At 43.0% G+C, this 13,815-nt stretch overlaps 1 protein-coding gene across 1 annotated transcript in view; it reads right to left on the bottom strand.

The window, feature by feature from the left end:
• The window catches only part of LOC111153319 (glucuronic acid epimerase), a 121,033-nt gene extending 112,680 nt beyond the window's left edge, over positions 1-8,353 (bottom strand). The window contains exon 1 of the mRNA XM_022512266.1: positions 8,194-8,353. The gene's annotated coding sequence lies outside the window, so the exon portion shown is untranslated. The remainder of the gene's footprint in view (positions 1-8,193) is intronic.
• Between the last annotated feature and the right edge of the window lie 5,462 nt (positions 8,354-13,815).

Here is a 13,815-nt window from a genome sequence, read left to right as displayed (position 1 = left end):
CTTCAATCATTTAATGATCATCTAGCATGTGCTTAAAAACTATGTGGTATTAAGAATTATGTGTATCTCTCTCTCTCTCTCTCTCTCTCTATATATATATATGGAGATGAGGTTAACTTCTAGTTATTTATCCAAGAAATTAATCTTTTTTTTTTTAAAGATTTTATTTATTTGACCAAGAGATATACGGCGAGAGAGGGAAGACAAGCAGGGGGAGTGGGTGAGGGAGAAGCAAACTTCCCGCTGAGCAGGGAGCCCGACTCAGGGCTTGATCTCAGCATTCTGGGATTGTGACCTGAGCCAAAGGCAGTTGCTTAAAGACTCAACCACCCAGGTGCCCCAGAAATTAATCTTTTTGAAGATTTTATTTATTTTTGAGAGAGAGAGAGAGAGACAGAAAAGAAGGGGGGGGGTGCGGGCAGAGGGAGAAGCAGACTCCCCTGCTGAGAAAGGAGCCTGATGTGGAACTCAATCCCAGGACCCTGGGATCATGACCTGAGTTGAAGGAAGATGGTTAACTGACTAAGCCACCCAAGTGCCCTAATCTTTTTTTTTGTTGTTTTGTTTTTAAGATTTATTTATTTAAGAGAGAGAGACACAGAGAAACAGAGAACATGAGCAGGGGGAGGGGCAGAGGTAGAGGACAGAGAATTCTTAAGCTGACTCCCTGCTGAGCGAGAAGGCCTACAGCTGATCCCAGGACCCTGAGATCATGACCAGAGCCAAAATCAAGAGTTGGATACTCAACTGACTGAGCCACCAGGCACCCCAAGAAAGTAATCTTTATGCACACTAACAGACACGTACAAAGTTGTTCACAGCAGCTTTGTTCCTAAGAGCTAAAAACCGAAAATGGCCCAAATGTATCAACAGAACAGAAAAACATATGTACTCAAACAATGGAATACTACACTACAATGAAAAAGAACGAATTACTGTTAACTTAAAATATGGATGAATCTTAGAGACACAATGCTGAGCAGAGGAAACCAGGGTGATTCCATTTGTATGACGTTCAGCAAGAATAAAACTAATTTACTGTGATAAAAGTCTGAAGAGTGGTTACTTTGGGAAAATTCTGACTAGGAGAGAACATGAGGAAGTGTTCTATATCTTCATCTGATTGGTGACTACATGTTTACACATGTAGAAATACACTGAGCTGTTTATAATTTCTGCACTTTACCATGTAGGATATTCTTTAAGTCCCATAAATTTTTTAGAAAATGGAAGAGAAAGTTCCTATTCCTCTATGCCAGTGAGGAAAACGGGAAGAAAGGAAAAAAGGAAGGAGAAATGTTAAATAATTTTCAAATTCCTGCTTTAAAGTTCAGTTGTCTTATGCAACAAAAATTTGAGCACCTACTTTGTAACAGGTACTGTTCTGGGTGCTGGGTATATAGGACTAAATAAAATGGGTAAAAATACCTGCCCTCATGGATCTTATAATAGGCATGGAAAGATAATATAGAGTACGTTGGATAGCCAAAAGAACAAAATAAAGAAACAAAACAGGGAAGAGAAATAGGAAGAGTATGTGTAGAAGGGCTGCTAGGATTCTAAACAAGGGGGCCCGTAAAGGCCTCACAGAAGGGGTAATATTTTAATTAAGACTTGAAGGAAGTAAGGGAGGGAGACATGTATGTGTGGAAGAACATGTTCCAGGTCTCCTGAAGCAGAGAGAAGGCCTCTGTGACCACAGAGAAGTGTGCAAAACAAAATAAAATAGCAAGGGTTTCAACGAGCTTAATTAAGAGTTTTACTCCAACTCCTTATTTAAAGATTAACTTAGGGGCACCTGGGTGGCTCGGTCTGTTAAACACAGACTCATAATTTGGCTCAGGTCAAGATCTCGGTCATGAGACTGAGTCCTGTGTCAGGCTCCAAGCCCAGCATGAAACCGGCTTAAAATTCTCTCTCTCCCTCTGCACCTCTACCCCACCCTCTCGTGCGTGCTCTCTCTCTCTCCCTCTCTCTTAAAAAAAAGAAAAATTAATTTAAATCGGAATGCCTAGCTGGCTCAGTCATCAGAGCATTTGACTCTTGATCTTGGGGTTGTGAGTTCAAGCCTCACTCTGGGGGTACAGATTACTTAAAAATAAAAATCTTAAAAAAAAAAAAAAGATTCTTTTTTCCAATCTTTTCTACGCAGAAACTTCTGTAACCACTAGTTCAGTCCACCCTTATCTGATCTTCTGAGTTCCTACAGCTGCACCACTACTGGCATCTTTACATACTACCTTGCAATTAAATATGCACTGTCTCCCACTTGCAAATAAACCAAGCCTCTTCAGGATAGTGACTAGCTTTTATGCTTTTTTGTATCTCTCTTAGCTGGTTTATGGATAGCACTTAAGTGGTTACTAGTAAGGCTGATGTTAATAACCTCATCAGGCATAAGATTAGTTAACTGTGGATAGGTTTTTAAAAAGAAAAAGAGGAAGGGAAGAAACCAAGATGAGGGAACTATGTGAGTAAAGGCAATGAGGCATCTCCATGTGTCATGATCCAAAGTCTGGATTTTCTCTGAGCCATGTCCTTAAGACTCTGAGATCCTCAACATCACTTTTCTAAAAACCACTCCAAGTTATTTTTTTTTTTCCCGTTGCAGGGAGGGGACAGGACTAGGCACCTGGTATTCCTTTCAAATAATGCTTTTGTAACACCAATGTGCATAACTAACTTAACAAAGAAAATCTTAACCAATTAGCTACATGACCTTGAGCGAGTCATTCAATGACTCTTGCATGGGTCAGTTCCCTCACATGCTAAAATGAAGTTGGATTAAATGATCTCTAACGTCCAAACAATCTCAAATTCTCTAGCTTTTTTTGAAAAAACTGAATGAATAAACATTACAACCTAACTTCTCCAATTTGTAAAATGAATAAAATATCTATTAATAATTTGAATACACTGGGGGCACCTGGGTGGCTCAGTCTTTAAGCGTCTGCCTTCAGCTCAGGTCATGATCCCAGGATCCTGGGATCGAGCCCCACATCCGGCTCCCTGATCAGTGGGAAGCTTGCTTCTCCCTCTCCCACTCCCCCTGCTTGTGTTCCCTCTCTCACTGTGTCTCTCTCTGTGTCAAATAAATAAAATCTTTAAAAAAATAATAATTTTAATACACTGAATAAGGAGCCATATTCAGAAAGCAGTGTAGAGTATTTGGAAAAGCATAAAACCAGGAGTACAACAGACCTGAATCTAGTTATAGCCTGTTGCTTAGTAGATAATGACCCTAAGCAAGTTAATAAATTGTCAGCCAATAAACAATCTAAAGACACACAAACGTTGGCAACAATCATGTCCCATACAAAAAGTAGCCAAGGTAAAAATATCTACCAATCACTGATATCCAAGATCTGAAATACCCAAATTAGTTTATAACTCTCCTATATTTTAGTTATAGGAATTAGTGGTTGCCTCAAAATCTGCAAGTATAATGGAGCAACCCTTAACTCCTATAGTACAGGGAGTCTTACTTTTTAAATATGAGGGTAAGAACTACAGATCTAATATCAGCTTGTGGTCATAGGTGTAAGGGCAAAGTATCTTATTCTATTAAAGAAAGCCCAAAATTTTAGAAAAATAGGACAAGACTGAGATTTGGGCTTAACTCAGACATTATGAAGATATCAATCTTGGCATTGAGGGCTCAAACCTGTATTGAGAGCCAACTGTGTAAAATAAGCAAATGAGGTTCAAAAAGTAGTAAGACAAACATTTATAAACTTGGTTTTGAGTCCAGGAGGACCCAGCGACAGACATAAATAATTACAGCATATTAGCAAACATAAGAGAATGAAAGAACAAGACAGAGAGAGTGAATAACCCAGTGGGATAAGGAAGAGGGAGGACCAGAGGACACCGAAGACTTAAAAAGCAGATAGTGCTTAATCTGTATCTTGAAAAATCAGTAGACTTTGTCAGCAAGACAGGAGAAAGAAAGGCATTCTAAGCAGTGAGAGGAATATACGAGAAGGCTGAGTCAGGAAACTCTATCATCTTTTAGTGAATTAACTGGATTAGTACAATTGGAGCTTCAGATTTATGATGGGGGAAGTCCAGGAGATGAGACAGATGATGAAGGGCCTTGTAGTGATAAAGAGTAAGAACTAAATACTGGGACGCCTGGGTGGCTCAGTGGGTTAAGCCTCTGCCTTTGGCTCAGGTCATGATCTCAGGGTCCTGGGATCGAGCCCCACGTCAGGCTCTCTGCTCAGCAAGGAGCACGCTTCCCCTCCTCTCTCTGCCTACTTGTGATCTCTGTCAAATAAATAATTATTTTATGAAGAACACCTAAAAAATAAATTATTACATAAAAAATAAATTATATAAAATAATTATTATATAAAATAATTTTTATTTATAACTTTTTATAAATATTTATAAAATATTATTTATCTTTTTAACAAATTTTATAAAATATTATTTTATAAATTAAAAATTTATTTATTCAGTTTTTAAAAAACTAAATATGTACTGTAGGTAAACAAGAAGTATGGATTTTAAGAAAGAAGCTTTGAATAGATTTGCATTTTAGAAAAGTCACCTTGGCAGGAGTGTAAAGGATGGATTAAAGGGGGTCAACCACTACAAACCTCATTCTACAATTCCAAGTTAAATAAGGACATTACATCACTACATACTCAACCAGAAATCAGAAATAAAAATAATAATGCTTTAACAAATAAAGCTAAATTATCAAAAGAAAATCATTTACCTTCATGATTGTATATTCTGGAATTAAATATTTCCTATGTATCTTAAAAAGGAAGAGGTTTCTAAAATTACATATCATAAATGAAAATTCCATGGAACTAGTTGTATCCTGAGAACCAGCTACTCTTAGGATATCTATCCCTCTTTGTAGACGTAACACTGCTTACATGCAACATCAAAATCAATGTGATAGCATCCTTGGAATTGGAGCTTACACTGATTACTAACAGGGACTTCTCTTTAATTTTGTATATATGGAAACCGAGGCCCTAAGAGTCTAAAAAATTACCCTGGTTATACGTTAGTAGGACAGTGAAGCCTGGGATCCATGTCTTATGATTTCCTTTCTAGAAATTGCTTTAGTACATCATGTTTCTAATTCTAGAATTTTGAATGACAATCCAAGAGCCATTCTGGTAATACCATTTTCATTATAAAAATAATGAAATATAAATACTAATACTAAATTATAGTAATAATGAACCATAAAATTATTATGTTTCATATGCCTCAGAAGAAAAACAAATCTAGTAGATGTATCCATACATTTGACAAAAAGAAATCTCTTCCTGAAGTCTGTGCACCAATAAAAACACCTCTACCCCCAACACAGAGACACAAGGTATTTCTGTCTCAGGAGATGAAAAACTTCCCTTCTCAAACTTGGAAATAATTAAATTTGAAAAAAGACCTTGAATTAATTTACCTTTATATACTTAAATATCCAACATCCTTAACATGTTTTAACATTTTACTTAGGTCTCAGTATTCTTATTCTGTTGTGCTCCCCACCCCCTGTAATTATCAGATTCTTGAAATACACTTTTTCCTTCACTAGTACACACAATGAACTAGCAACACTCACAAAATGCCTTATAGATACTGTACATTTCACAAATTTGCAGTTACCAAAATGTTTTAATTTTTAGACTTCTCTAATTTGCACTTATGTCCACTCACTGAAATAGGTTCAAATATTAAAGCCTAAAATTAATAGCTCTCGTCCACGCCTCTACAACCCTCTCTTAAAGAATCCCCCAAATACTTGTAAGTTCGATGTGTATGTATCCTTACAGACTTTTTAATGCTTATGTAACAAAAGGTGCTAATCCTCAAAGAGTCAACATATAATTAACATCCAAACTGTACTGATCATAATTCAGTCTTTAATAATTCAGAAGGCAGATCATTACCTTATTTGGTTTCTTGTTATTATAACAGGCATCGATTATATTATTATTCAAGGGATATTTTAAAAAAGGTGAGCTGAACCCCAAGTACCTGTTTCTTCATTATCAACATGTCAATTATTTTATATATTCATTTCATTTGTTTTCTCTCAATATAGGTTATATGTGAGCTGGAATCACTGTACCTCCAGTGCTGTGATACCTCCTAATCAAATATTTGTTGACCGCTCAGTATGTTTACTTAGAAATCATGAAAGCTGCTTTAAAAAGTTACTGAAATTTGCTTAATTATTCATCTTTCAAAAATAATGAGGAAAACAAAGGTCTGTTTCAGGTTTTCTGGCTGTAGTTCCAACCGAGTATCTGCTCAATTGATCAATTTGTTATCTATAAAAGTCAATCTGGCAAAGGTGAAAACAAAACAAAAGCTCCTCAATGGGTTAAATATTGCTATGTGGGATCCCCCCCCTTTTTTTTAAATGACTGCAATACTCAAGGATTAGGTACATTATTCCTAATCTTTTTGATTCTAAGATAAAAAGAAATCTCAATCTTAAAAAACTGTTACTAAGAAAAAGACTAAGGCAGGCAAAATTCTTTGCTTTGGCATAGTCAAATTTGTCTGTTTACCCAAAATGACAGAATTACTGCTAATATGGGCTCCACCGCCTGCCACATCAGACTTCATTTACAGGCCTCTGTGATGAAGTTGCTATCTAACCTGAAGAATTGTCAAGCAAATGCAGACTTCCCAAGCCATACATTTATTTTTTAAAACCATATACACATACACACAGGTCATTTTACTTGAATTTCACCAGAGTCTGGGCTAGTTACCAAGAACTCTGCATTAGAGTCAAGATTAACTCAACCTTAACAATAAAATTGTTTTTGCAGGATTCTCTAAAAGAGCTGTTAGCCGTCCTTACAGGTCTCAAAGGAGGCTTCTGCAGAGTTCTAGCTTTGGGATTTCATATTCCAATACATTATTTGGAGACTAAACTTCAAGTTACCCCTCTCCACGAACGTTTTTCAAAGGACAGAGGGAAGCCAGAACACACCTCCTATTCCTACTTGACTGCCTACCACTCAGGCAAGACTTCAGGACAGATCTAATAATGCAGGATCAGCATAAGCAGACTATCTAGGAAAGAGAAGCCAAAACCACACAGCGTTCCCTATCTTCAGCGGCTGGCACGCCCAACCTTAGGAAACTCGCCCCCTAGAGAACCTAAGGTGCGGCCACTCTCTCGTTCCCAGAGCAGCGAGACCAGCACGCCCCCACAGGGAGCCCGGGGCAGGGAAAAGAAAACTGCAGAACAAACCCACGATTTCTCCAACTAGGAAACAACGCGGATCAGTCCTCTCACTGAGCACCAAATCAATCTCACGGAGAAAGAGACCTGTTCCAGGATGCCGACCAGCCACAGACTGTCTACTGGGCTGGCTCCGGATGCCCCTAGAGCCCCCTTCCAACCCCGAGCCGACCCAGTAGTGCCTGCTGAGCCGCGCCCTCCATTCGAGATCTCCCGGAGACCCACTAACTCACCCTGTCACCCCTTTAAAGACTGGAGACCATGTCAAGTTACCGCCCCCCTCTGGGCAAAGCAGAAACCCCAGGAGAGACGCCGGTCTCCGCCGAACACCCTTCCGCCCCCAGCAGCCCACCAAGGCGGCCCGGCCCCTGCAGGACCCAGACACATCGCCCTCTCGCCCCGAGACCTGGATAAACAGAGCCCCCTCCCCGGAACCCTAATACGCTGCTTTGTCACCCACGGATGCGAAATGCTCCCGCTCAAAGGACCCCCAAGACCCCAATGATCTGCCCCTTCAGAGACTTAAGACCTGCTAAACTGAATTCTCTGCCTCCAAAGAGCCTGCGACCGCGGTATGAGGACCCCTTGCTGTGAAACCCCGCTACGACACCTCGAAGAACCCCAGGACCCTGGCAAATCTCCCTTGACCCCGAAGTGGGACCCTGTGCGCCACCACCCACCCCCCACGCCAATCTGGAAGAGCCTCAGGAAGCCCCCCCATAAACCGCCCCATCGCCTCAGGAGCCCCGGGACCCGCCACACCACCCTTGGGCGCCCGCTCTCGGGTCCCACCCCGCCGCCTCGTGCCCCCGGCACTCTCCAGCCCCGCTAAGCCTCGCGCCCACCCGGCAGCGCGGAACAGCCCGCGGAGCCGCCCCCGTCGGGAGCCAGCCCACCTGGGCTGCTCCGAGTCCCCGCTCCCCGACCGCTCCGCAGCCGAGACGTGCTCCGGGCTTTCTTACCTGGGAGCGCCGGAGGGCAAGCGGACCGAGGAGCCCTGAGGAAAAGAAGGCGGCGGCAGGGAAGGGGCGGCCCAGGCCTGCGACTGCCGCAGCTCCAACCTCTCCGCGAGGAAGCGCTTGTGTGAGGAGAACCCTCCCGCTTCGCGCGCAGCCGGGAGACCAAGCTACAGCCGTGCCCGCCGCTCTTCCCGCGAGATCCCAGCCACGGCGAGGGGCGGCCGCGGCGGCTTGAGTGACAGCCCGCAGAGCCTGTCGGCGGCGGTGCAGGAGGCGGGACTCGGAGCCCATTGCGACCAGTTGCAGAATAGAAAAAGGATTCGTCCCGCCCACCGCTTCTCCCCTCCCCCGCCCCTCCCAATTAATTAGGGGCAAAAGGAGCAGTGACCTTAAACAGAGGCGGTGGCGGATCGCGGCAAGGTGTCTGGGTTGGCGAGGCTGGGTTTCTGTCTGTCTGGTCCTGCTTAGCCTCCGTAGACACACCTGGTTCGGGGAAGAAACGGGTCTTCACGCTGGTGTAGGCTGAGGCGCCGTTACCCTTGGTTACACGCGACCCGAAGTGCACAGAAGATTCGCACCTTCCTGGCTGAAGGCGCACTCTCCTGGGGTTACCCGGCTGTAAACCTAACCCCTATCTCGCCTCTCTTCCCTCTCCGCCTCAAACAGGGCGCCATTGTTGAGATGCCCGTTGTTTTCCAAACCTCAAGTCGGGACATCTGGTCTGACAAAGGACCCTTCTGATTCGTGCATTTATTTCTACTTCAAGCCTTCTAGGAGAGTAAAAAGTAAATCTCACTTGAGTCCCAGTATAACAAATTACAAAATTGCATGAAAAGTCGCATCACTGTAGACCCCAGTGTCTGGTACATGCAGGACACTGAACAAATGCGAAAGAAATGAATAAAGAATGTGATATTTGAATATTTGAAATCTGGACCCACCCTAGAAAATTCGGGCTTCCTTAGCCTTTTCTCTACAATGACAGCCAATCTCTTCACCAGTAAGTCCAATCACTCCATTATTATGCCTATCCTGTAGCCTTCATTAGTCTTCCCTCCCTCCTTCCCTTACCCACAGGAAGAATCGAGCTTTCTCCTCATCAAGGTTAACCCCTACACCTGTGCACTGGATCTCAGCCATTCCCAGATTTGTTGATTCATCTATCCTTTCTTTCCCCATTATCAATTTTCCTTCTAATCTGGCTTCTTTCTCCTACAAATACAGTCTCCTCCAACCTTTGAACAGAACAAAACCAACCCTACTTCTTCCACCCTGTTAAAGCTACTCTATCTTTTCGAAGAATCACATTTTCTTGAGAGACATTAAAGTATATTTGCTGTCTCCACTTTCTCATCTCTTATTTTTCCCACTACAATGTTGGTTTCACCCACACATTCTTCTCTCAATGGTCACAAAAGATCTCTTTTCTAATGGGCAAATATTCTATTTTGGGGCATCTTTCCCGAGGAGCTATCTGCAGCTTTTGACAATGCTGGCTATCTCCTCCTTGGGTGCCTGCCTAACTACATTCTTCTCATTCCCTAGCTACCCCTCTGACTTTGGGAGGGGGGGTGTGTGGGAGAGGGGGGTGGTCCCCTTTTTTGATCCGAAAATGATTATGTATTGATGTTTCCTTAATCTTATAGCCATACCTTGTCCATTATAAGAAAAAATGGCCACACGTAGTTGCACACTTTGAATGCCAGTAAGTGGCTCAGACAAGAGCTGTTAGAAGAGGCCAGTGGAATGTGACATGTGACTATGAGGCTGGGTCTTAAAACAGTAGTGTGGCTCATACAAATGCAGGACAGAAGTGGCGGCCTTTTAGAGAAAAATAGTGTGAACCGAGCAGAGAGGAAAGAACGTGAGCTGAGCCTGGCTATGGGTCGACCAGTTTGGTTGATGGAAGATTCCTGCAGAACAGCAGTGGGAGGTAAGATTAGAGAGGAATCAATATTAAAAGGCCTTCTAAACCAAGCCAAGCTGATTCAACTTGGTTCTGTATTAGATGGTATTAAATGGGGAGCCAGAATCAATCCTGACATTTGTAGGGTCCACAAAAAGACTACGTGTAGAAGCCCGCAGTCAAATGTATAAATATGTAAAGTTTATAAAAGAAGCTAACAAACTGTGAAGTTTAATATGTGTGTGTGTGTGTGTATCCTTTCACCTTGAAAATATACTTTGAATACAGTTTGGAAGACCAAACTTAGGTTTGAACTTAGAATTCTAGGACTTCTCAGAGTTCCTTGCTAGAACAGGGAAAACTGGTTTCCACACAGGGAAGGCTTCCCCACTTCACTTCCCACAGCCAGTTAAGGCCCACACCCCGTAGGCACTCTAGCCCACATGTCCACTTTTCCCTCTACAAAACTGTCATTTCTTGGCCACTCCGCAGGTCCAGGAGTACATATCAGAAGATCTAGAGGAGAAGCCCACGCAGGCCCTGGAAGTGGGCTCATGGCCATTCGGACAGGGAATTCTGGCTTCTGGGTACCTGGAGCAAGGTCAGAAGAGGTGAAGTTGGCTCCAGATGGACACACTCCTTTGGCTTGATGGCCTCCTGCTCAGTATGTGGGAATACAGCTGGAGAAGGGCCAGAACAGAGCCCCTTAAAGCAGCCCCCTCCCACCTGTGCCTAAAGGTGATACCAGCAGAACCACTGAATGTCTTTAGGAGGCTAATGACATATATAGTAGATTTGTATCTTGAAGTATAAATCTGTGTGCTTTCTATGTTCCCTACCTCTTCTCTTGCACTGGTATCTTAATGGCAGGAATATTCTGGAAAGAAAACTCTTCTTGACTCTGTCGCGATGTGGCATCTTCCCTCTCATGCACAGTTTTCATAACCTATAATACCACTGTATGATTCCATCATCAATCAGTGTATCAGAAACCAGGGTTTGTCTAAATGTGAGGAAAGAGACTATTATCCTGGACTCCAGCTTGGAACACTTATATTCAACTTCTACATTAAAATGCTGTGGAAGTAGAAGCCCTTGAAGAGGCCCTATGTGAAGGGTTCACAGGCAGGATGAGTACTGAAAAGGCTCTAAAGTCACTGGAGACACGGGTACCCCTCTTGCCATCTGTCTCTGTGGCGTGACGCTTCACTCTGTGGCCTGACAGTCCCAGTCTGTCTCCCAACCTCTCCATCTGGTCCTAAGTGCTCCCTTCCTTACGGACGCTCAAGAGCTGTCAAGAAGCCAGAACTGCCACGGTCTCTGTTTTTGGGATCTAAGCAAAGAATTCTGCCCATGAATGCTCACATCTCTTGGTGGTCCTGCGGGTGATTTCAGCAGAGCATTGGCACTTGCTTGATCCTAGGACTGGAGTCTGCTCACAGCTTCACTCTTACCATCTGTGGCTGGTCTTTGCCAACCCGTAGCAGAGCAGAACCGGAGAGCTTCTCACCCAGCTCTTGCCATCTGCCACCTGTATCTGACCTATCCGTCTAGGTGAGTGCAACTAAACACTCCTTTCCCCATCCCAAATCCATCCTTACTGGTGCCCCACTCTCTGAGCGTGCCCTGGGAAAAGCTACCTCTGGACCACTTCATATTCATGAGGGGCATAGAAATCTGACTCTCTCAGACCCAACCTCCATTCCACCCCTGTGCAGTTTTTGGGGAAGCACCTACCTCATTAGGTTGGAAGGCTGCAATTCTGTATAAATTACCCCAAGAATGAAGGGGCAGTACTCATCTGTCTATTTGCTGACCATATACTAAATCTCTGAGTTTGGTTTGTTTTTTGCAGATACTCAGTCACAAAGGCAGAAAATCAAGAAAGTTGTAGTGGAAAATCAAAAAAGTATGTCTACGAATTCCCCTTCATTCCCCTCCCCCTGAGTGTGGGCTAGACCTACTGATTCGCATCTAACAGAGACTATTGCAGAAGTGACCATGGATGGCTCCTGAGACTAGGTTGTGAGGGCCATTGCATTTCTTCTGCGGTCTTTCTCTTTAATCACTCACTCTGGAGGAAGCCAGCTGCTATGCCATAAGGACATTCAACCAGAGGCCCACATGGCAAGAAACCTAGGCCTCCAGCCAATAGCTACGTGAGTGAGCCATATTGGAAACCCTAGTCCCAGTTCAGTCTTCAGATGCCTAAAGCCCCAGCCAACAACTTGACATAACCTCATGAGAGACCTCAGCCAGAACCACCTAGCTAAGCCTCTCCCATATTCCATACAGAAACGGTGGGAGATAAGGCACATCTCTTGTTTTAAGCCGGTTCACTTTTCACATCATTTGTTATGGAGCAATAGATAGCTAATACAAGAGTTGTTAGAGTAGTTTGGTCTTCTCCTACTCCCAGACAAAAATCTAAAAACTCACATCCTGCCAACCATTGGGCACTAACGTCCCCTAATGGGCAAGGAATGCTGAGTTTTTAGCCATACTTGCTACATCTACAGTTCAAGAGGTGCTGCTCCAAAAGAAAGTGGAAGAAACCATTTCTTAGTGGGAACAAAGATTCCAGCGCCTTCAGACTATTTAGAGCATCACAGAGGTAGCAACAACTGTGTGCCATTTGGAGGCAGTTAATAGTAGGTCTTGAACAGTTGGGAAACTTTGCACTCAAAAAAGCCTTCAGTGCTTCATACATACTACAGTTATCCAATCTTATGGGAAAGTATATGTTTCCATGAAAACAGAGAGGAAAAAAAAAACCCTCAAACATCCCCTTACCCATCCATATTAACTACATATGAAAAGTTGAACATTCCATCGATAGGGGCCCTGTCAAAATTAAATTGACATCCTGACACCACTAAGTGCCCATGTGAGAGCAGTGTGTTTGACAGCAAGAAGATTGAAATTCCTTCTGAATAAAAACCTGTGTTTCTGAAGTCTTAACATTGTGAATTAAGATTCAGTGGGAGAGCAATTTCCCTATTAAATAAAAAATGTGGAAAAGCCCTTGAAAAAGGAGACCAGTTAGCCAAATTACCTACACTGCCTGTCTAAATTCATTTTACGTATGTAAGAACTATATAGATGGGCCATACAGATGAAGAAGCAAGTAATTTACAAGTTGACTGAGAGAGAACTTACAGCCAAGAAGATCTATTTGAGGTTCATTTACATCTCCATGATTCAAATGACTGTTACACAGATGTGGTGAGCTTCCATTTCCTTTAGCAGGAGGGCAAAAATGAAGTCTTTACGTAAGATCCTAGAAAGACTGAATTCTAGACCCTTCTCTCAACCCCTCACCATCAAATTTTAAAACTCAGCCAATACTTATTGAACAGCTACTAAGTGCAAGGCAATGTAAAGATACAAAGTATAAGCCACAGCTCCTGGCATTAAAAAGAAAAAGTCATATGGACTAGATGAGAATCAGAAATATACAGCGTCTTGCATGTAGTGAGTTCCCAATCACTGGTAGATAAGTTGATTAATAAGTATCCTAGGCAGGGGCACCTGGGTGGCTCAGTGGATTAAGCCTCTGTCTTCGGCTCAGGTCATGATCTCAGGGTCCTGCGATAGAGCCCCACATTGAGCCCCACATCGGGCTCCCTGCTCAGCAGGGAGCCTGCTTCCCCCTCTCTCTCTGCCTGCCTCTCTGCCTACTTGTGATCTCTGCCTGTCAAATAAATAAATAAAATCTT

This window comes from Enhydra lutris, unplaced genomic scaffold, assembly GCF_002288905.1.
Source record: "Enhydra lutris kenyoni isolate GAN:26980312 unplaced genomic scaffold, ASM228890v2 scaffoldscaffold31, whole genome shotgun sequence".
NCBI lineage: Eukaryota > Metazoa > Chordata > Mammalia > Carnivora > Mustelidae > Enhydra > Enhydra lutris.
This window is presented reverse-complemented; position numbering and strand designations above follow the sequence as displayed.